The sequence below is a fragment of the Oncorhynchus tshawytscha genome, linkage group LG30 (assembly GCF_018296145.1).
Source record: "Oncorhynchus tshawytscha isolate Ot180627B linkage group LG30, Otsh_v2.0, whole genome shotgun sequence".
In the NCBI taxonomy this organism is placed as follows: Eukaryota; Metazoa; Chordata; class Actinopteri; order Salmoniformes; family Salmonidae; genus Oncorhynchus; species Oncorhynchus tshawytscha.
The window spans coordinates 22,978,870-22,999,686 of record NC_056458.1 but is presented as its reverse complement, the minus strand read 5'-3'; the positions used below and the strand labels follow the sequence as shown (position 1 = coordinate 22,999,686).

At 43.5% G+C, this 20,817-nt stretch overlaps 1 protein-coding gene across 2 annotated transcripts in view; it reads left to right on the top strand.

Annotated features, from left to right (window-relative positions):
* LOC112228562 (protein FAM222B) overlaps window positions 1-20,817 on the top strand; it is a 63,124-nt gene that overhangs the window by 12,465 nt on the left and 29,842 nt on the right. The window contains exon 1 of one of the 2 annotated variants that reach the window (XM_024393973.2): window positions 14,275-14,360. The exons of the other annotated variant lie outside the window; for it this stretch is intronic. The gene's annotated coding sequence lies outside the window, so the exon portion shown is untranslated. Of the gene's footprint in view, window positions 1-14,274; window positions 14,361-20,817 lie in introns of those variants that run through there. 2 annotated transcript variants of the gene reach the window in all.

Sequence of the window (20,817 nt, the reverse complement as noted above, 5' to 3'; positions counted from 1 at the left end):
CTGTGAAATACCCTGGAAAAAACGGCATAATTTTATGATGCGATAATTGTCTGTGCTGGAATGAGGACCGAGTTTTGGAAACCCTGCTCTAGATGATAAAAGTTTATTTAAAAACTGACTAGAGTTTTGACAAAAACTTGACAAAATGTTATAGTAATGAGAAACATGTCCACAGACACTGCTTTTATGTAAGAAATATTATACTTTAATGTTAACTATTAACTAGTGTAGCGTTGTTATGAATTATGGACATACTACAGCAACAGTCTCTGTTTTATCCTAATAAGTTAGGTTTTTCTGAAGTAAAATATTGAAAAAATTACCAAAGAATTTAACCTGGGGCGGCAGTGTAGCCTAGTGGTTAGAGCATTGGACTAGTAACTGAAAGGTTGCAAGTTCAAATCCCCAAGCTGACAAGGTACAAAATCTGTCGTTCTGCCCTTGAACAGGCAGTTAACCCACTGTTCCTAGGCCATCATTGAAAATAAGAGTTTGTTCTTAACTGACTTGCCTAGTAAAATAAAGGTAAAAAAAAAAAAAAAACCTGGACACATTTTGGTAATGAGAATTAGGGGTGACCTGGTACTGGGCCATAAACTATGCATCTTACTTTTCAGAATGATAGAACATTTTTGTGGATGCATTATGGTTTTGTAACTGCCTACTTTCTACAGACATGGTTAAAACTGGTTTCATGAGAATGTTGGCCAGGGCACACACACAGATGGGGCCGAGCTATGTCTTAGTACTGTGTTCGGTTTTTCTGTTGGATTTTTTCATGGGGAAGCAGAAAGCACCAGTAACTCGGTCAATAAAAAGTGGTTCGATGAAGCAGATGCTAAGCTACAGGACTGTTTTTCTAACACAGACTGGAATATGTTCCGGGATTCTTCCGATGGCATTGAGGAGTACACCACATCAGTCAATGGCTTCATCAATAAGTGCATAGATGACGTCATCCCCACAGTGACTACATACATACCCCAACCAGAAGCCATGGATTACAGGCAACATCCTCACTGAGCTAACGTATAGAGCTGTTGCTTTCAAGGAGTGGGACTCTATCCCGAAGCTTATAAGAAATCCCGCTATGCCCTCCGACGAAACATCAAACAGGCAAAGCATCAATACAAGACTAAGATTGAATTGTACTACGCCGGCTCCAATGCTCGTCGGATGTGGCAGGGCTTACAAAACTATTAGACTACAAAGGGATGCAGAGCTGCAAGCTACCCAGTGACACGAGCCTACCAGATGAGCTAAATTACTTCTATGCTCACTTCAAGGCAAGTAACATTGAAACATGCATGAGAGCACCAACTGTTCCGGATGACTGTGTGATCACGCTCTCCGTAGCCGATGTGAGTAAGTCCTTTAAAAAGGTCAAAATTCACAAGGTCGCAGGGCCAGATGGATTAGCAGAATGCGCTGACCAACTGGCAAGTGTCTTCACTGACATTTTCAACCTCTCCCTGTCCGAATCTGTAATACCAACATGTTTTAAGCTGACCAACACAGTGTTCTTGGGCACAGGGACTAAAGTAACCTGCCTAAATGTCTACTGACCCATAGCACTTACTTCTGTAGCCATGAAGTGATTTGAAAGGCTGGTCATGGCTCACATCAACACCATTATCCCAGAAACCCAAGACCCACTCCAATTTGCATACCGCCCTAACACATCCACAGATGATGATACAATCTCTATTGCACCCCACACTGCCCTTTCCCACCTGGACAAAATGAACATCTAATGTGAGAATGCTATACATTGACTACAACTCAGCGTTGAACACCATAGTGCCCTCAAAGCTCTTCACTAGGCTAAGGAGCCTGGAACTAAACACCTCCCTCTGCAACTGGATCCTGGACTTCCTGACAGGCCGCTCCCATGTGGTAAGGGTAGATAACAGCGCATCCGCCACGCTGATCCTCAACAGGGGGGCCCCTCAGGGGTGCGTGCTCAGTCCCCTCCTGTACTCCCTGTTCACTCATGACTGCACGGCCAGGCACGACTCCAACACCGTCATTAAGTTTGCAGATGACACAACAGTGGTAGGCCTGATAGGGCTGGGCGGTATACCGTATTTTACTATATCCCGGTATTTATGCACAGACCGGTTTGGGTTTTTACTTTACCTTCTAAAACAGTATTTGAATGTTGGGTTTGTTAAATGTGATTCGCCGTGTTTAACGCCCATTTTTATAGTTTACTCTGCTACTTAAGTCATCCCTCTCCACTCTCTCTCTCTTCTTGCCTCTTTCCACCCAGACTTAGTCCCACCCCCTCTCACTCAAGGAGCGCATTTGATGTTTCTTGACCATGAGACACTTTCGTTTAGTCTGCATGGTAATTGCAGCACAGGCAAAAATGTTAATGACAACGATGTTTCCACTTTGATCTTAATATAAATTCACAAGCGTTCTATAATTACAATATTTGTTTGTTTCTTACATCTGCAAACAGCTAGTTTGTATTTTCTTAGCAAGTTAAGCTAAATTGTGTTAGCCATTAATGCTAATCAACTGGCTAGCTAATTAAAGTACCAAGTCAGAGCAAACGTAGCTATCTAATACCGCCTGATACCAGTACTGGTGGAGGCTTAAATCAGCATGTTGTTTGTGCAACAGTATCTTCTAAATCAAAGAGGAATAGGTGAAGCATGAATATGTTGGCTATATGAATAAAGATTTAATGTAGCCAAAGATTATAGGGTCCCCTAGGAAACACTGAAAAATACTTTGGTTCCTACCATGTCACAGTAACTCATCCATGGCATTTTCATTTGTTGTCATGTCAAACAACACTGTATTCAAACTATATATTTATAATAAACATTCTATTTCCATGATTCCAAAAGTTCACCTAAGTGTTTTGATCTAAATCGGATTTGCAACATTTGGATAAAAATAAGGCCTAGTATTTTTTCCCCATATCGCGGCAGTGTGGAAATGATCTCACATGAGTGCAGGAAATGCAGAAATTGATGGAAATGCAGGGAATGGTTTTTAGATTGAAGTTGAATTGAACAGAATAAAACAATCTGAATGAAGAAAGACCCATTGAACTAATTTAGAATATATGTGTTGCCACCCTAGGGTCATGCACTACTTATAAAGCAAATTTAGACCTTTTATTAATCAAAAACATAAAATACCATGATATGATATTTTGGCCATAATAGCCCTAAGGCCTGATCACCGACAATGATGAGACGGCCTATAGGGAGGAGGTCAGAAGAGGGCACAACAAAATCTATTCCCCCTCAGGAGACTGAAAATGTTTGGCATGGGCCTTCAGATCTTCAAAACGTTCTACAGCTGCACCATCGAGCATACTGACTGGTTGCATCACTGCCTGGTATGGCAACTGCTCGGCCTCTGATCGCAAGGCACTACAGAGGGTAGTGCATACGGCCCAGTACATCAATGGGACCAAGCTTCCTGCCTTGCCGGACCTCTATACCAGGCGGTGTCAGAGGAAGGCCCTAAAAATTGTCAACAACTACCTTAGTCATAGACTGTTCTCTCTGCTACCACACAGCAAGTGGTACCGGAACGCCATGTCAAGGTTCAAAAGGCTTCTTAACAGCTTCTACCCCCAAGCCATAAGACTCCTGAACAACTAATCAAATCGCTACCCAGGCTATTTGCTTTGTCCCCCCCTCTTTTACGCTGCTGCTACTCTGTTTATTATCTATGTATAGTCACTTTAATAGCTACCTACATGTACATATTACCTCAACTAACTGGTGCCCCCGCACAATGACTCTGTACTGGTACCCCCTGTGTATAGCCTCATTATTGTTATTTTACTGCTGTTCTTTAATCACTTGTTACATAATCTTGAAGCACCCATCCCGTTAGCAGGATCATTTTCATCAACACCCGCTGAATTGCAGTGCGCCAAATTCAAATTAAATTACTAAAAATATTTAATTTTCATGAAATCACAAGTGCAATATAGAAAAACACAGCTTAGCTTGTTTTTAATCCACCTGGCGTGTCAGATTTCAATACAGCTTTTCAGCGAAGGCATAACAAGCGTTTATGTAAGAACATCTCTCTCAGTAGACAAAATATTACAAACAGCTAGCAGCCAAGAATATTTGTCACGAAAGTCAGAAAAGCAATAAATTAAATCGCTTACCTTTGATCTTCGGATGTTTGCACTCACGAGACTCCCAGTTAAACAATAAATGTTCCTTTTGTTCCATAAAGATTATTTTTATATCCAAAATACCTCCATTTGTTTGGGGCGTTATGTTCAGAAATCCACAGGCTCGAGCGGTCACGACATTGCAGACAAATTCCAAATAGTATCTGTAATGTCCACAGAAACATGTCAAACGTTCTTTTATAATCAATCCTCAGGTTGTTTTTAAAATATATAATCAATAATATATCAACCGGGACTGTAGCTTTTTCAATAGGAGAGGGAGAGACCATGGCTGCCCCACTCTGTTGCGCAAGCAAAACTCTGCGAACACCCAGCTATCCACTGACGCAATGTTATCTTTCTCGCTCCTTTTTCAAAATAAAAGCCTGAAACTATGTCTAAAGACTGTTGACACATTGAGGAAGCCATAGGAAAAGGAATCTGGTTGATATCCCTTTTAAATGGAGGCAAGGCATCCAATGGAACAGAGAGCTTTCAGGAAAAACAGCACTTCCTGGTTTGATTTTCCCCAGGTTTTCGCCTGCAATATCAGTTCTGTTATACGCACAGACATTATTTTGACAGTTTTGTAAACTTTAGAGTGTTTTCTATCCTAATCTTATATGCATATTCTAGTTTCTGGGCCTGAGAAATAGGCAGTTTCAAATGTGTACGTTTTTTAGCCAAAAAAATAAAATCCTGCTCCCTACAATTTTCACTTATCTATTTTTTTACTTAACCAACGATGCAGTTTTCATAAAAATAAGTGTTAAGGGCTTGTAAGTAAGCATTTCACTCAATGGTCTACACCTGTTGTATTCGGCGCATGTGGCAAATACAATTTGATTTGAATTGGATCTGCATGTTAGCCAGCAGGGCAAAATAGGGCAAAAGCCCTCCTGGTCTAGCTGGTAAAGCCTGCATAATCAGCTCCACACCAACCCCAGGCCCAAAGGCCTTCAGATGGGGATTGTTCAAATGATGTGCACCACCACCACCAAAGGGTTGTACTATGAAATCTTTGGCTTGAGGGCAACAACAAGCGGCAGCAGGCGGAAGCAGTCCTCACTAAGGACTGGCACAGGGTAGGTCGATATGATCAGAATGACTGATTTGGGTAGGGTTCCCAATGGAGGCACTGGGGACGTGGGGGTTGTTTGTGCCTTCCCCTCCCTCTGACAGGAACAGTTTGAGAACTAGGGCACTGTTATCTGTTTATGGCGCAAGATAATGCTGCCACGAATCAGATCACTTACCCATCTCTCACCCACCCTCCACCTCACCCACAACAGATCATCTTAACGAGAGGTTGCCAGGTGAGTCCCATATCATTCTTAGTCATCCTAAAAGATACCATTGGCAGGTCTGCACATCTGCACACAGGTTTTCCAGCATCTGTGCCAAGTAAGAACAGATCTGGTAATGTAACCTCCCGGTTTCCACAATGTTTGTTGTTAGATCTTGTTTGTGGGTCATAAAGGATCATGCCAGCTAGTACAGTAAAGCTGAGATAGATCAAGTGATGACTGGGAGGGAAGGGGAGTGACCTGGAAGAAATTGTGATACTTGACATGAACATCAAGAGGGCGGGGTTGAGACATTAGGGAGATATAATATTGATTATAGGGCTGGGCGATATGGCCAAAATGTCATGACAATATTTTCTTATTTAATGTTTCTGAATGATAAAAGTTATAAAACTTACATTTTTTTATGAGTAGTGCATGCCCTAGGATGGCAAGTGTTTTTAATGGGCTTTCCCATGAATACATTTGCTAAAATGTTTTTAAAAAACCTGCTTTGTCATTATGGGATATTGGGTGTAGATTAATGAGTGGGGAAAAATAATTTAATCCATTTTAGAATAATGCTGTAACGTAACAATGTGGGAAAAGTGAAGGGGTCTGAATACTTTCCGAATGCATTGTATAACTTGGAATAAAGTGACAGATGGTAAACCGTAGCAGCAGCATATGTGAGTTAAAGTTAGTGCAAAAATGATGAATGCAGATAGTCCTGGTAGCTATTTGGTATTAGCAGTCTTATGGCTTGAGGTTAGAAGCTGTTCAGTGTCCCTTTGGTTCCAGACTTGATGTATCGCTTGCCATGTGGTATTAAAGAACAGTCTATGACTTGGGTGGCTGGAGTCTTTGAAAATGTTTAGGGCCTTCCTCTGACACAGCCTAGTATAGATGTCCTGGATGGCAGGGAGCTGACTGGGGGCGTCCCGTCAGGATGTGGTGTCTGGGATGATGGTGTTAATGTGACTCAAAGTCTTTCATGGCTTCAAATGTGAACGCTACGGGGCGATAGTCATTTAGACAGGTTACCTTGGCGTTCTTGGGCTCAAACTATGGTGGTCTGCTTGAAATATGTAGGTATTTCAGACTGTTTTAGGGTGAGGTAAAAAAAATAATCTTGGAAGACACTTTCCAGCTGGTCAGCGCATGGTCAGAGTACAGGTTTTGGTAATCCGTCTGGATCTGCGGCCTTGTGAATGTTTACCAGCTTAAAGGTTTTACTCACTTCGGCTAAGGAAAGGGTGATCACACAGTCATCCAGAACAGCTGGTACTGCCATGCAGGGTTCAGTGTTGCTTGCCACAAAGCACGCATAGAAAGCAGTTAGCTCGTCTGGTAGGCTTGTGCCACTCGGTTTCCCTTTGTAATCTGTGATAGTTTGCAAGCCCTGCCACATCCGATGAGCGTCAGCGCCGATGGAGTAGGATTAGATCTTAGTCCTGTATTGACACTTTGGTTCTTTGATGGCTTGTCGGAGGGTGTAGCAGGATTTATTATAAGTGTCCGGGTTAGTGACCCACTCCTTGAAAGCTGTAGCTCTAGCCTTTAGCTCTGTATCAAAATACCTTTTTATAGACGGTATTGTGAATATCCATACTGGAATAACTTAAAAGACGATATATCAGCCTTCCGAGTGGCGAGCAGTCTAAGGCACTGCATTGCAGTGTTGCGGCGTCACTACAGCCTGGGGTTTGATCCCAGGCTGTGTTACAACCGGCTGGGACTGGGAGTCCCATATGGCGGCGCATAATTGGCCCAGCGTTGTCCAGGTTAGGGTAGGGTTTCGCAGGGGGGGGGCTTTACTTGGCTCATTGCGCTCTGGTGACTCCTTGTGGCGGGCTGGGTGCCTGCAAGCTGACTTCGGTCATCAGTTGAACTGTGTTTCTTCCGACACATTGGTGCAGCTGACTTCTGGGTTAAGCGAGCAGGTGTTAAGAAGTGCCGTTTGGCCGGTCATGTTTAGGAGGATGCATGACTCAACCTTCACCTCTCCTGGGTCCGTTGGGAAGTTGCAGAGATGATCAGAATTGGATTGCAATTGGATATCACGAAAAAATAGACAATATATCGCCAGGCCCTGATATCGATGATCAATTTAGTATTTTTTATTGTTTTAATGAATCACTAAAGACTGAGTTGACCTGGCTGGCTGTGATCCTGGTCTTGAGTTCAGAAAAACAGCAAGTGATTTGGTGTAGGCCTGCTTAGTTACTGAAATGTGACACTGGCTTGGATTTTTTCAGGTCTAAGGGTGGCTTTGGGTAATTGGTTAATTTACCTAGTCCCTAATCCCCATCCTTGACAGTGTAGTATGCTAATTTTAGTGTGCCATATATCAAATACCCATTTCCATTGGTCATCACTCCATGGATGAGAGACAGGTCGTGTACCACTATTGAGCTAGACCTATATCCTAGCCACTCATTTCTAAACAAGAAAATAAACTGAACAAAACAAAACATTTCATGGTCAATGTTTTTGTTTCTCCTGTTTTTGTTTAAAGCTAAAACGCTGGCTGTGGAAAGTTTTGCATGAGTAGAAAGGATTTTTTGTTGTTGTTGCCCTTTGTAATCTTAGGCCTGGGCGTAGTTAAAAGTATGAAAGAGCTAAGTGTATCATGGCCGTCGTGTTCTCTTAAGTGATAAAGCGATTATCTAAGCCGACAGGGAGCTAGTGTTTCTGTGGGCCTGATTGAGCAGTCAGGGGCTCAGCCTGAAGCTCAGAGCAGAGGCATGTAGGTCCACAGTGCTGAGTGCTGGGCTGAGTGAGGGTGCAGTGGAGACAGCCAAGGCAGAGCGAGAGAGCTGGGGAGGTGAGTGGTGGTCAGTGCTATGGCACTTCGATGTGATCTGCTTAGTTTATCATCCGTAGCACCTCTCAAGCTTGGTGTGTGTCATCATGTCTGTGTGTTGGCGAGAGCCACTCAGAATAGAGGCCTTTATACAGCTTAAACCTCTGATCCTCTTAGAGCCCATTGTTGCCAATTAGTGAATGGTATCTCCATGCCTTGAGAAATGGCCAAATGACATTCTTCCTGTCATAAAAAGGACCTGAGGTTTTGTTGTGAAAGGGGGCTGAAAGGGTAAATTGACCTTCACAGTCTAATCTTGCACATGTCATTCAATGGATGTTTTTGTCCAAAAACGGTCCTGGGCAATATATTGAATGAATTTCAATTGACGTTTTAGCGCGATATTCCAAATGCCTGTATCACAAGAATCAAGGTTTTGTTATTTTTCTTTTTTTATGAGGGATTGTCTGCTTGTTCACGTGTTGAATTTTTGGTCTCGACTCATTCGCTCCTCAGTGCTGTTTACACCAGAGATCAGTATATAATGACCAGATGCACGTCTCCGCCCTAACAATGGGAGTTGTTGTTCCAAAGGCGGGAAGGCAGGTGACAAGCTTAGGTCCAAAATAAGCCCATAGAAACGCATTGACCTTAATTTGGGCAGATTTTAGCGAGAGTGAAACCTCTTGAGGTTTGGTCCAACAGAATGGGTCATATGGACACCGTAACACATTGCTATTTTACTGTAATAGAGGAGACGTTAACCTTTCTAATGATACCCTTTTTATGTCTCAACTACTCAAATTGCGAGCAGAACAGACACTACTAAAACAGGAGTATCAATAAACATTGATTCTGGAAAATGACTGCTCAGTTTGTCACACGCTGCATTGGGGTGCCACATACCGCTGGCAGCATTTTAGCCAAAGACTATTATACTAGCGGTCTAGTTTGTGTTTTAGAAATGTGTAATAAGCATGAAACACAATTTTATTTAAGGAATTGGCAGCTTGTTCTCATTCTGAGATAAGGTAGGGCACTTCATTTCAACATCTGAACAAAGTGGACAGGCTAGCATACTGTTCAAACAGTTGGAGACAGACAGAAGGGTGTGTTCATAACAATTCAACTGTTCAACCTTGTTGGCTAGCAAATAGATCCAAATTGGCTAAACTTGAAATATAATCTCTATCGCGTGAGCTTGAGAGATTGTTTATGAGACCTGTGTTAATTTTCTATAGCCTATTGCAAGAAGTTAGTCATTATTAGTGAATGTGCATTATGCACAGTTCTAGTTAAACTTGTAACAAAAAAGGGCATTTTCATAGATTTGAAAGCCTGCTCTGTGATTGTTGCAAAAACAAAAGCATGTTTGATCAAATAATTTAGTTATTAGTTGGTATTATGGTTGTGGAAGGCATATATTTAGTCTAGGTATAACTTCATAATCTCTGAATTCATCTGACCTGCTAGAGCTTCCCTGGTCAACTGTGCTGTTATTGTGAAGTGGAAACGTCTAGGAGCAACAACGGCTCAGCCACAAAGTGGCAAGCCACTCAAGCTCACAGAACAGGACCGCAGAGTGCTGAAGAGTTTAGCATGTAAAAATCGTCTGTCCTCGGTTGCAACACTCACTACCGAGTTCCAAACTGTCTCTGGAGCTTCATAAAATGGGTTTACATGGCCGAGCGGCCGCACTCAAGCTTAAGATCAACGTGTGCAATGTTCATACTGCACAGAGTTGATTTGTTGAAGAACTTGACTGGCCTGCACAGAGCCCTGACCTCAACCCCATTGGACACCTTTGGGATGAATTGGAACTTCGACTGCGAGCCATGCCTAATCGCCCAACATCAGTGCCCGACCTCACTAATGCTCTTGTGGCGGAATGGAAGCAAGTCCCCACAGCAATGTTCCCACATCTAATTGAAAGCCTTCCCAGAAGATTGGAGGCTGTTATAGCAGCAAAGGGAGAACCAACTCCATATTGATGCCCATGATTTTGGTGTCCACTTACTTTTGGTCATGTGTATTTCGTGAATCGCCCATACATTAAAAATAAATCTTGATATGATTTTAAGGCCATATCGGCCAGCCCTTTGTCCAACTCAGGAAAAAACTGTCATTCTCTTTCTCGCTTATATGAGGAAAGCAGCCATGGCAGCCAGGCTTAAGGAAATACAACCATGTAAAAGTTGCAGTACTAGCAACGGTTGTCGGTCAGACTGAGCAGTAAAAACCAACTGTCTCTTCATCCAAACTCCACTTTAATTAAACAAGTCTCACTGTAGATGCACTGAGCTGAATTGCTATTCCAGACAGGCGTTGTGTTCTGTCTGACATCTGCAGTGTCCAAACACCAGAACCCAGTCAGCGACTGAACCCCCTGTACATAGACTGGTGCCTTTAGCAGCCTCTGTCTGCAGCCTCTGTCCTTTAGTGCCTCTGTCTGCTCTGCACTGCATGCTGAAATGGGCTACTGCCTGAATTACTGCCTGAAATTAGCACTGGGGTGAAATGCACTGCACTAGTAGTAGGCCCTATAGATGTAGTAAACAAGGGTGCTACTCCGTGCTCTGCTATAACCTGCTCAGCTTGTGTTGTTTATCTCCTCTAGTCCCAGTATTTGTCCTTTTCAGCTGGCTGCATTTCCTTGAATGTGCAGGTGTGTTTGTGTTTCTGTGGGATGGAATTTGGCTTGCTGTAATTACAGTTCATAGGTGGTCAGTGTTGATGTAGTCTGCTAGGCTAAGCAGCAGCAACATGACATGACTACCAGAAATGCCAGCCAGGGAAATTACCCAGGAAACTACGAATCTATTCCATGTATTTGGATTCAAATCGAGGCAAGCAATCCGATTGTATTCAAGTGGTGTCGTTTCCATATTAGAAAATGTTTTAGATCATCTGCTTTATCTCTTGCAATGAGCAGCTTAACTGGGCATAACAAATCATTATGTGATGTGTTTCTCAATATGCCATGTTTCGCTCTTTTAGTTTAGAGTTGTATTGCCTTTGAGAAGGTTAGGCTAGATTACATTTTCCTGACTAACCACCATGCATATGAGCCACTTTTTGTGTAGCTTAAATGGTCTTCACAGATAACTGGGCTATAGAGAGCAGCATTTTAGCCTTGTAGCTAGACCCTGGGCCTAGATCCTTTTGAAAGGGATTTTGCTTCCTGTTTTAGCAGCATAATGCCACCTGTAAAGTGGTTAAGATGGGTTCAGACCTCTTGTGAGAGAGTCTCTTGTCAGTGACCCCATTTATTGTGAGGAGTTGGTTGAGCTGGAGTTGTGGAGTGACACAGAACATGCCACGGGGGGGGCAGTAACGTTGTTTTGACTCCTTTTGTCTGACATCTTTCAGCAATCAATGATTGACATATCTCTTGCCATTTCCCTTCTTTGTGTGCGGCTGCTGAGTTCTGGAGCAAGTTATGAAATTGTCCATTACCTCCGCCGTGTATGTGTGGCCTATTTACTCACAAAGGGGGTTGTTTACAAAGGAAGCTTTGACTTAGAGCAGAGAAATGTCAACTTTTATCATGTAGCTGCATAGCGCCCACTGCACAACCTTTTTGTATTACTCACATTTAGAAAATGGCCCTAGAAAAGAAGTAAGTACTTTCACATCATTCAGCAGCGGGATGCTGTGGATTGAGATGGGGGCTCACTGGGGTTGGAATCTGAAAGGCCGGGGCCATGTTTTAAAGTGCTTGTGCAAGCCTGAATGAGTGTATGGTGTGCTCAGTCACAGGGAATCATCAGTCTTCCTGTATTTGACGTCCCAGTGTCTCATTGCACGGGTTGGCAGGCGTGTCAGCTTTCTGTAATTAATAGTAAATAGCCCCCTGCACTCACCCCATCAGGGACCAGGTGCTGCTGAAACCTAGCTACACCAACCCCACCAGCCGACTGGGGATGGAGGGATAGAGGAGAGCAGATAGGCAGTGTCTCACTCCACAGGGATGTGTTTCACAGCTATACCGAAGAAAATTCAAAATGTCAATTGCTGTCTCTCCCTTACCACCAGTCCACCACCACCTCTCATCCATCTCCATCATTGTGTAGGCTATACACACACACAGGTTAGACATGGTGCAGGCCCAGTCCTAAGTCAGACAAAAATATGTGAAAAGATAAGTTTGTCCTCTGTGTTGTTGACAGTAGGCCTAACTCTTGCACCAGTTTATTTTCACGGTGTGAAGTTGATACATAGCTTTTTCTCCTTAACATTTTGTTGTCTTTAGTTAGGCCTGCTTTGTGACAAACATTGATAGTCCCACTCCACTGTGTGTCTGTTTTTACTTTTATATAGAGCGAAAAATTAGGCTAGACAGGCTCCTGTCCTATAGGGAGATTTTGATTTAGCCAACACACACACACACACACACACACACACACACACACACACACACATACCACTCACACAATCATTAGGGATTTGATCAACGGCATTGTGAACGCAGAAAGGGAAAAAGACTGTCATATTCCTGATCTAATTACTGTGAGAATTCAGTTTAGCCTAGCTGCCTGTAATGTGTGATTTAACCTCTTGTCAGGTGCTATTAACCTCTCTGGGATATGTGGGACCGTAGCGTCCCACCTCGCCAACAGCCAGTGAAAGTGCAGGGTGCCAAATTCAAAACAACAAAAATCTCATAATTAAAATTCCTCAAGCATACAAGTATTTTACACCATTTTAAAGATCAAATTCTCTTTAATCCAGCCACAGTGTCTGATTTAAAAAAATGCTTTACAGCGAAAGCACCACAAATGATTGTTAGGTCGCCACCAACTCACAGGAAAACACAGCCATTTCTCCAGCCAAAGAGAGGAATCACAAAAAGCACAAATAGAGATCAAATTAATCACTAACCTTTTGATCTTCATCAGATGACACTCATAGGACTTCATGTTACACAATACATGTATGTTTTGTTCGATAAAGTGCATATTTATATCAAAAAATCTCATTTTACATTGGCGTGTTACATTCAGTAGTTCTATACACATGCGGTGTGTGCAGAGAGCCACATCTATTTACAGAAATACTCATTATAAATGTTGATATTCAAGTGTTCTACATGGAATTAGAGAGATACCTCTCCTTAATGCAACCGCTGTGTCAGATTTTAAAAAAACTTTATGGAAAAAGCAAACCATGCAATAATCTGAGTACAGCGTTCAGACAACAAAACAGCCAAAAAGATATCCGCCATATTGGGTAGTCAACATTAGTCAGAAATAGCATTATAAATATTCACTTACCTTTGATCTTCATCAGAATGCACTCCCAGGAATCGCAGTTCCACAATAAATGTTTGTTTTGTTTGATAATGTCCATCATTTATGTCCAAATAGCTACTTTTGTTATGGCGTTTGGTAAACAAATCCAAAAGCGCATTCAGGTCCAGCCGAACGTCGGACAAAAAGTTCCGTTACAGCCCGTAGAAACTTGTCAAACTAAGTATAGAATCAATCTTTAGGATGTTTTTATCATAAATCTTCAATAATGTTCCAACCGGAGAATTCCTATGTCTGTAGAAAAGCAATGGATCGAGAGCTAACTCTCTCGTGACCGCGCCTCAGAGCCTGTGGCAATCTGCCAGACACCCGACTCATTCCTCTCTCATTCGGTCCCACTTCACAGTAGAAGCCTGAAACAACGTTCTAAAGACTGTTGACATCTAGTGGAAGCCTTAAGAAGTGCAACATAACCAATATCCCACTATCTACAGTAGGGTCTGAGTTAAAAAACTACAAGTCTCAGATTTCCCACTTCCTGGTTGGATTTTTCTCAGGTTTTCGCCTGCCATATGAGTTCTGTTATACTCAGACATCTTTCAAACAGTTTTAGAAACTCCAGTGTGTTTTCTATCAAATACTACTAATAATATGCATATATTAGCATCTGGGACAGCATAGCAGGCAGTTTGCTGGGCACCTTATTCATCCAAGCTACTCAATACTGCCCCCCTGTCACCAAGAAGTTAAAGGAAGCTGGGTTAATATTTCTGGCAACCTTCTTTCCACTCAGGGAGGAGTGCCTGGTTTAAATTCCCTACTACTCCCATGAAGCCAGCAGGAAGCGTCATACCACTGTGGTATGTATGAGCTAAACCATGATGGGACTGTTGACTGACTGACTTTCTACTGCTACCCAGTGTGTCTGCTCTTTTCTTCTCTGAAGGAATGGACTTTGATTGCTATTTGCTAGCGACAGCCGGTTTAGAAAGAACTCTCGCATGTGCATTTTGGCAAATAGTAGCTTGAACAACAAACCTGTCCTTTTGGCTTCTTCTCCACATTTCTCCCGAATGGACTGTTTTACAGCCCGCTTCTCACTCACTCATTCACTCACTTATGCTCTCTCTCACACTCACACACTGTATCACCACTCACACACTGTATCACCACTCACACACTGTATCACCGCTCACATACTGTATCACCGCTCACATACTGTATCACCGCTCACATACTGCAGCTAGATTAACTAATAAATTAAATGTACAATTTGATGTTTGGGGTTAATCAAACAGTTAAACATTTTATGGATTTATAGGGATTAGTCTTGGCTGTGTGAAGTGCTGGGCTGAACCCATTCAACTCAGCCTGGGCCAGGCTTTTAGAGCAAAGGGCCATGGCCTCACTGCTTCCTAAGATAATCAAACACATAAACAAAACACTCCATTGCTTTTGAATACCAGCAGCACTTTATCTTGTTTTTAGATGAGGCATGCAGATTAAAGCTGCAAAATGTAACTTTTTGGGCGATCCAACCAAATTCATATTGAAATCTATCATTCTCATCAAAAGCAAGTATAAGAAGTGGAAGATCCCTTCTATGTGCGCTATTTCTATGCTTCCCATTCTTAAGTTTAGTTTTTTAAATATTTTTTATATATATATATATATATATACACACACACACTTTGGATGTTTATAGTTTTTTTTCACTAATGTAAAAAAAATCACCATAGAAACATGAATACAAAAACATAAAGGCAAAAGGCCCAGGGTTCAGTTTTTTTTTGCATCTTTTACTTTCTGTTTTGTACACCAGCTGAAAATACAATATTTTTGGTTGTATAAAATATATTTCACAGCGGTTTAGATGGTACAATGATTCTCTGTACTCTTTGAGTGCTTGTTTTGTCACATAAACTGAAATTAGGGGAACTATTAGATTGCTATTAATTGCAGACCCTCTTTAAAGAACTTATTTGTTATGTATTTGTCACTCCGTTTCATTCACTCCATCTATAATTGGTATGTTCTGAGTTTTAAAGACGCTGCATGTTTTTTCAAGTTCTTTCAAGTTCTAACTTGCCATCAAATGCCATTTTACTTTGAGAAATAGAATATTATACCCTGGCCTATATTGTTTAATGTTGTTTCTTTATGTGGATTCTATTTGACCATTGCCTGTGCTCTTTCCCTGTTACAAATGTTTTTTCCTTCTTTCCTTCCCAGAGTTTTTTCTAGATCAAAATGGGGCTTAGGTGGTGGGCGTGCCCAATGGAGCCTTCCTGTTGGCCGCAGAGTAGATGTTTTTATAAAAAATGTTGTTGTAATTATCTCCCAAATTTTGTGATTACGATCTTGTCTCAATGCTGCAACTCCCCAACGCGAGGGAGAGGCGAGGGTCGAGTCATGGGACTCCAAAACATGACGCGCCAAACTGCGCTTCCTAACACTCACTTGCTTAACCCGGAAGCCAGCCGCACAAATGTGTCAGAGGAAACACCATTCAACTGATGACTGATGAGCCAAGTGATGAGCCAAGTAAAGCTCCCCCGGCCAAACCCTCCCCTAACCCGGACGAATCTGGGCCAATTTCGCGCCGCCCTATGGGACTCCCGGTCAGGGCCGGTAATGACACCGCCTGGGATTGAACCCCAGGCTGTAGTGACACCGTAACACTGTGATGCATTGCCTTAGACCGCTGTGCCACTCGGGAGGCACAGTGTAGCTTTTTTAAAGACATTTTCTGCAATTCTACACATTTTGCCATGTGCTGAAGAGAAAAATGTGCAGTTTTAAAGCCTATTTCCTTCAATTCTACACATTTTGCCATGACTTATCCTATCAGAGTGACTCAAACATTAAAACAATATCTGGGGCCTCATGCCATAACAAAAATACTGAATGCATCATTTGGGGAAGTTTTGATTCTCCCTTAGTTGCTAGTTGTTTGCTGTTCCATTATTTTTTTCTACACACTTTATATCATTTAAGTTTACACTTTATTATTATTGTTATTTATTTTTACTGTTTGGACATAGGCGGCTGCTTCCCCATTATTCAGTGCTCCAGCTGAACAGATAGGTTCTTATGGATGTCTAGTCTGTTGCTAAGGCCAGCAGGCTGTGTAAGCCACCCTGCTAAATCACTCCTCACTAAATCACCTGTATCACTGCCTGCTGCCTGCCTCTCCCATGTGACAGAGAGGGAGCAGAACAGGGTATAACCGCTCAACCATCCACACCCTGCCCTGAGGATTATTTTACATTTACCCACAGTACCACCCATCCCATCTGTCTAGCTCTCTCGCTCCCCCCCCATCTATTTCTCTGCCCCCTCTACCTCGGTGTAGTGTGTGGGGGGCCAATGGATCTGCTCTTTAGAAATCCAAAAGGGCCCTGGCTAGCAGACCTCCTGAAGGTCTCAGGGTGGAGAGAGGGCCAGGCCAGCGCAGCTGTAATAGTGATGGGATGGCTAGAGCAAGCCATGTCTAATATTTGCTAAATAGTTGTGCATCAGTAGATTGACACTGCATAGGTTTACACAGTCCTGTATAATCTGGTGTGTATTAGTGCCAGGTCAGATGGTGTTCATGACGACTGAGGCAGATTGACTTTACAGAAGCCTTGTACACACTGTCCTGTAGGCCAGGGGTATTTGTCCGGAGGTCTGCGCCCCCATGTATTGCAAGGGTTCTGCAAAAATATATTTGACAAATTCCAACGTTTTTATGAATATCGCTTGCAACAACAGAATAAAAACATTTTGAATTGCATACCTACAGTAGAAAACAGAGAATATCTTATTTCTAATTATGTAAACTTTATTTCTCAACTCCGAATATTTACCAAATTACACTCATTGGAGCCAATTCCACACAGTGGAGTGTCTGACATAGGCTTTGAAAAAGCACCCGCAAATAAGCCACCAGTGAGGCAGGTGCTGCTGGTAAACTTTCTTGACATGGTCATACAATTTTATCAACACATGGCTAACCTTTGTGTAACCAGCTAAACAGCTGCTCTTAGCGAATGTGTTTGGAGTTAACGTTCCAGCTAATAGACTGTTTGTTTACACTTCCTCTTCTAATTATACGGTGGGGAGGTCGAAATAATGAAAACTACCAAATCTATTCATTTTAAAATGTTGATTACTTCTCCTTGCCATTATCATTCACCTGACGATAAGACAAGATGTACTAACATGATGGGGGTCGCCGGTTTGCCTGAGAGTTGGTCCCTGGGCAAGAAAAGGTTGAAGATGCCTGCTGTAGGCCTATATAAGGCAAATTAATATTATGTAGTTTGTGTGGTGGTGGTGTTCACTTCATGTCGACTTTGTTAAAGGTCATATGTCCTCTGAGACGCCCTGGTCGGGTCTGGGCGGTTCTAGCCAAGCCATATCTGAGATCCATTCATCATTAATCTGCTCCATCCAAAGTCCCCTCCTCCTTCAGCCCATGTCTGCTGTCTGCAATCTCAGCCTGATTGATGCCTCCAGCCTTATTGCAGAGGAAAGCGGGTCGATGGCGAAAAATTTGCTGCTGGGTACATTAATGTTGGGTTCAATTGCATAGACCTTTGAGCAGGTCTCATCAGTCTTTAACCATCGGACAGCTAGGGGGAAGGTGGCTGTGTGAGTTAGGTAGTTGGAGAGGGCATGATGCAAGAATGTGTGTGTGACTATCTGTGTGCGTGTGTTGCTCTTTATAACCATAACCGGCGTAGGCCTAGTTCTTTCAGAATAATATATCAATAAATATTAATCTGTTTTTCTACAATCAGGTATTTGCCATGCAGACCATGCTTCTTCCCCGCTATCCCCTCCCTCCTCTCCCAGTGAGTGGCAGGTTACAGACAGACTCTGTGGTGTGCTTTAGACAGATGGATAGATGGACAGTGTGGTGTGCTTTGACCGGGGCTGCCGCTCTGAGCCTGGGAGGGCCAGATGTTCCCAGGCTAACACAGGGTTGAGATGTTTGCCATGCCGGCCCTGTGTTTGCCATGCCGGCCCTGTGTTTGCCATGCCGGCCCTGTGTTTGCCATGCCGGCCCTGTGTTTGCCATGCCGGCCCTGTGTTTGCCATGCCGGCCCTGTGTTTGCCATGCCGGCCCTGTGTTTGCCTGGCTCCCCTCTGAGAGAGCGGCTGGCTGGACAGGGGCTGGGGATGGCACCTGTCTGGGTGGGTGGCCTGCAGACACACACACACACACACACACACACACACACACAGGAGATGAAGGGATCCCAAATGTGCGCTGCTCTCTCTGCTCCTGGCGACACACCTTTAGAAACTCTGGGCCAGTGAGAATGATCTCTTTTATCCCAGACAGGCCCTGTGTGAGAGGCTTTGGCTCTCTGTGGGGCCCAGACTGAATGTCAGCGCTGCCATTGAGCTGACCTTACCTGCTGCTGTACATGGACAGAAAATATAATTGTTTCACCTTTTGGGTTGTATCGACCAGGAAATCCATTACGTACAGGGGGAAAGGGTCAGGCATACAGGGAGGGCATGGCAGGCCTCTCACCACATTTTGGTGTGCATATCTGACTGTGTCTGTGTGTATTTAGGCTATGTGAGGTCGGTATAGTTTAATGGCACTGTGGATAAATGTCCTAGCCAGGCTGAGGGCTGCGTTCCTCTACTCAGTGCTGTGGCTGGCTGGCTGCCTGCCTGCCTGCCTCGTGGTTTGTGTGTTAAGTCCTTTTAGGATGATTTAATGGCCTTAGCTCCCCCACAGCTCAGACTACTGGAGCTCCTTTGACCCTCCTCCTACATCAAGCTGCCTGACACCCTGGTGCTGTGGCTGCCTATGCCCGAGTCCTCCTGTCCCCTCTTTTGCTCCCCTCCTACCTCTCCTCAAATAGAAATGTTATGCATAGAGACTACATTATTTCTTATACTTATAGAGGCATGTTTGTTCTACATAACATATTTCCATCTGAACGTTCCGCTACATTGTGCCCTGCTGAACACACCCCGGACTCACTTGCAGAGGGAATGGGAAATCACACTGGTCATGCAGGGAGTCATTACGCTGCTCAAGGCTCATCTTACAGCTGGCTAGGGGGTGTGTGTGTGGTGAGTGTGTGTCCGTCTGTCCGAGGAACAGCTGCATTGATTTGGATCTGTTTGCTGAGCATTTGGAGCAGAAATGTGAGCCGTAGGAACACCTGGAGAGAGGGGGGTGTCAGGAGGCACTGTTCTACGTGTGCACACGCACCACCCAATCTCTGATTCCTACGTGAAGGCAGCCTGGGATCCCAATCAGCAGCACTTTAAAAGCTTTCCTCTTTCTCCCTTTAATCGTAGGCTCAATTTGTCACTGGGGTGTCCAATTTCTGATAAGCGCCTGACAGAGTGAGAGGCAGAGGAGGTGGGGGGGAAGAGCAGCACAAAATGGATGCACCTGCTCACATATGAAATCAAGCCACTCCATCTTAATTTCTCTATGCTGCTGCGCCAGCCGGCCTGGAACAATGCTGTTGTGCATTAGCTCTGCTCTGTCCACACACACTCATGCTGGGTCTGAAAGGGAACCCTATGCCCTATAAAGTGCACTAGCTTTGACCAGGGCCCATTGGGTCAAAGAGAGTGCACTATATAGGGAATAGGGTGCCCTTTTGGACAGACTGAGTCAAGCCCATTTGAGACTTAACCATAATAGAGAGGCTGCACAGTCGTTTGGGCTGGGTCAATCTGTGGGGCCATGGGAGAAGGTGCTGGCTGGTATTAAACAGTTTTTCATTAGGTCTGACAGGTCAGAAAACACAAAACGCTGGCATCTGGCCCCCTCATCTCTCCTCCTGCTTGTGCAGTGTGCACTCAATCAAACACATATTTTAGACTTACTCACACACATTTTGAGGCAGAGACACAGATTTTGAATCAGGCTACACAGCACGCACACATTTTACACCACATTCACTCGCATATCAGGCAGGTAGCCTAGCGGTTAACAGTGTTGGTCAAGTAACCAAAAGGTTGCTGGTTCGACTCCCCGAGCCTACTACGTAGATGGAAAATCTGCTGGTACCCTTGAGCAAGGCACTTAGCCCTATTTCACTCCTGTAAGTCGCTCTGGATAAGAGCATCTGCTAAATTACTTAAATGTAAATCACACACACACACACATATTCAAGATGGTATTGCTGAGAATTTACCCTGGGCGTAGCTGTAATTCCTTGCCTAACTGGCTGTGTGGTATGTTTCTCAGAGGCAGGCCCACACCACGACTGAAATATTAGTGCTTCTGAAACTTTAGTGTCACTTTCAGGGGCATCACAGCCTCCTGCTGATTTACAACCCACAGAC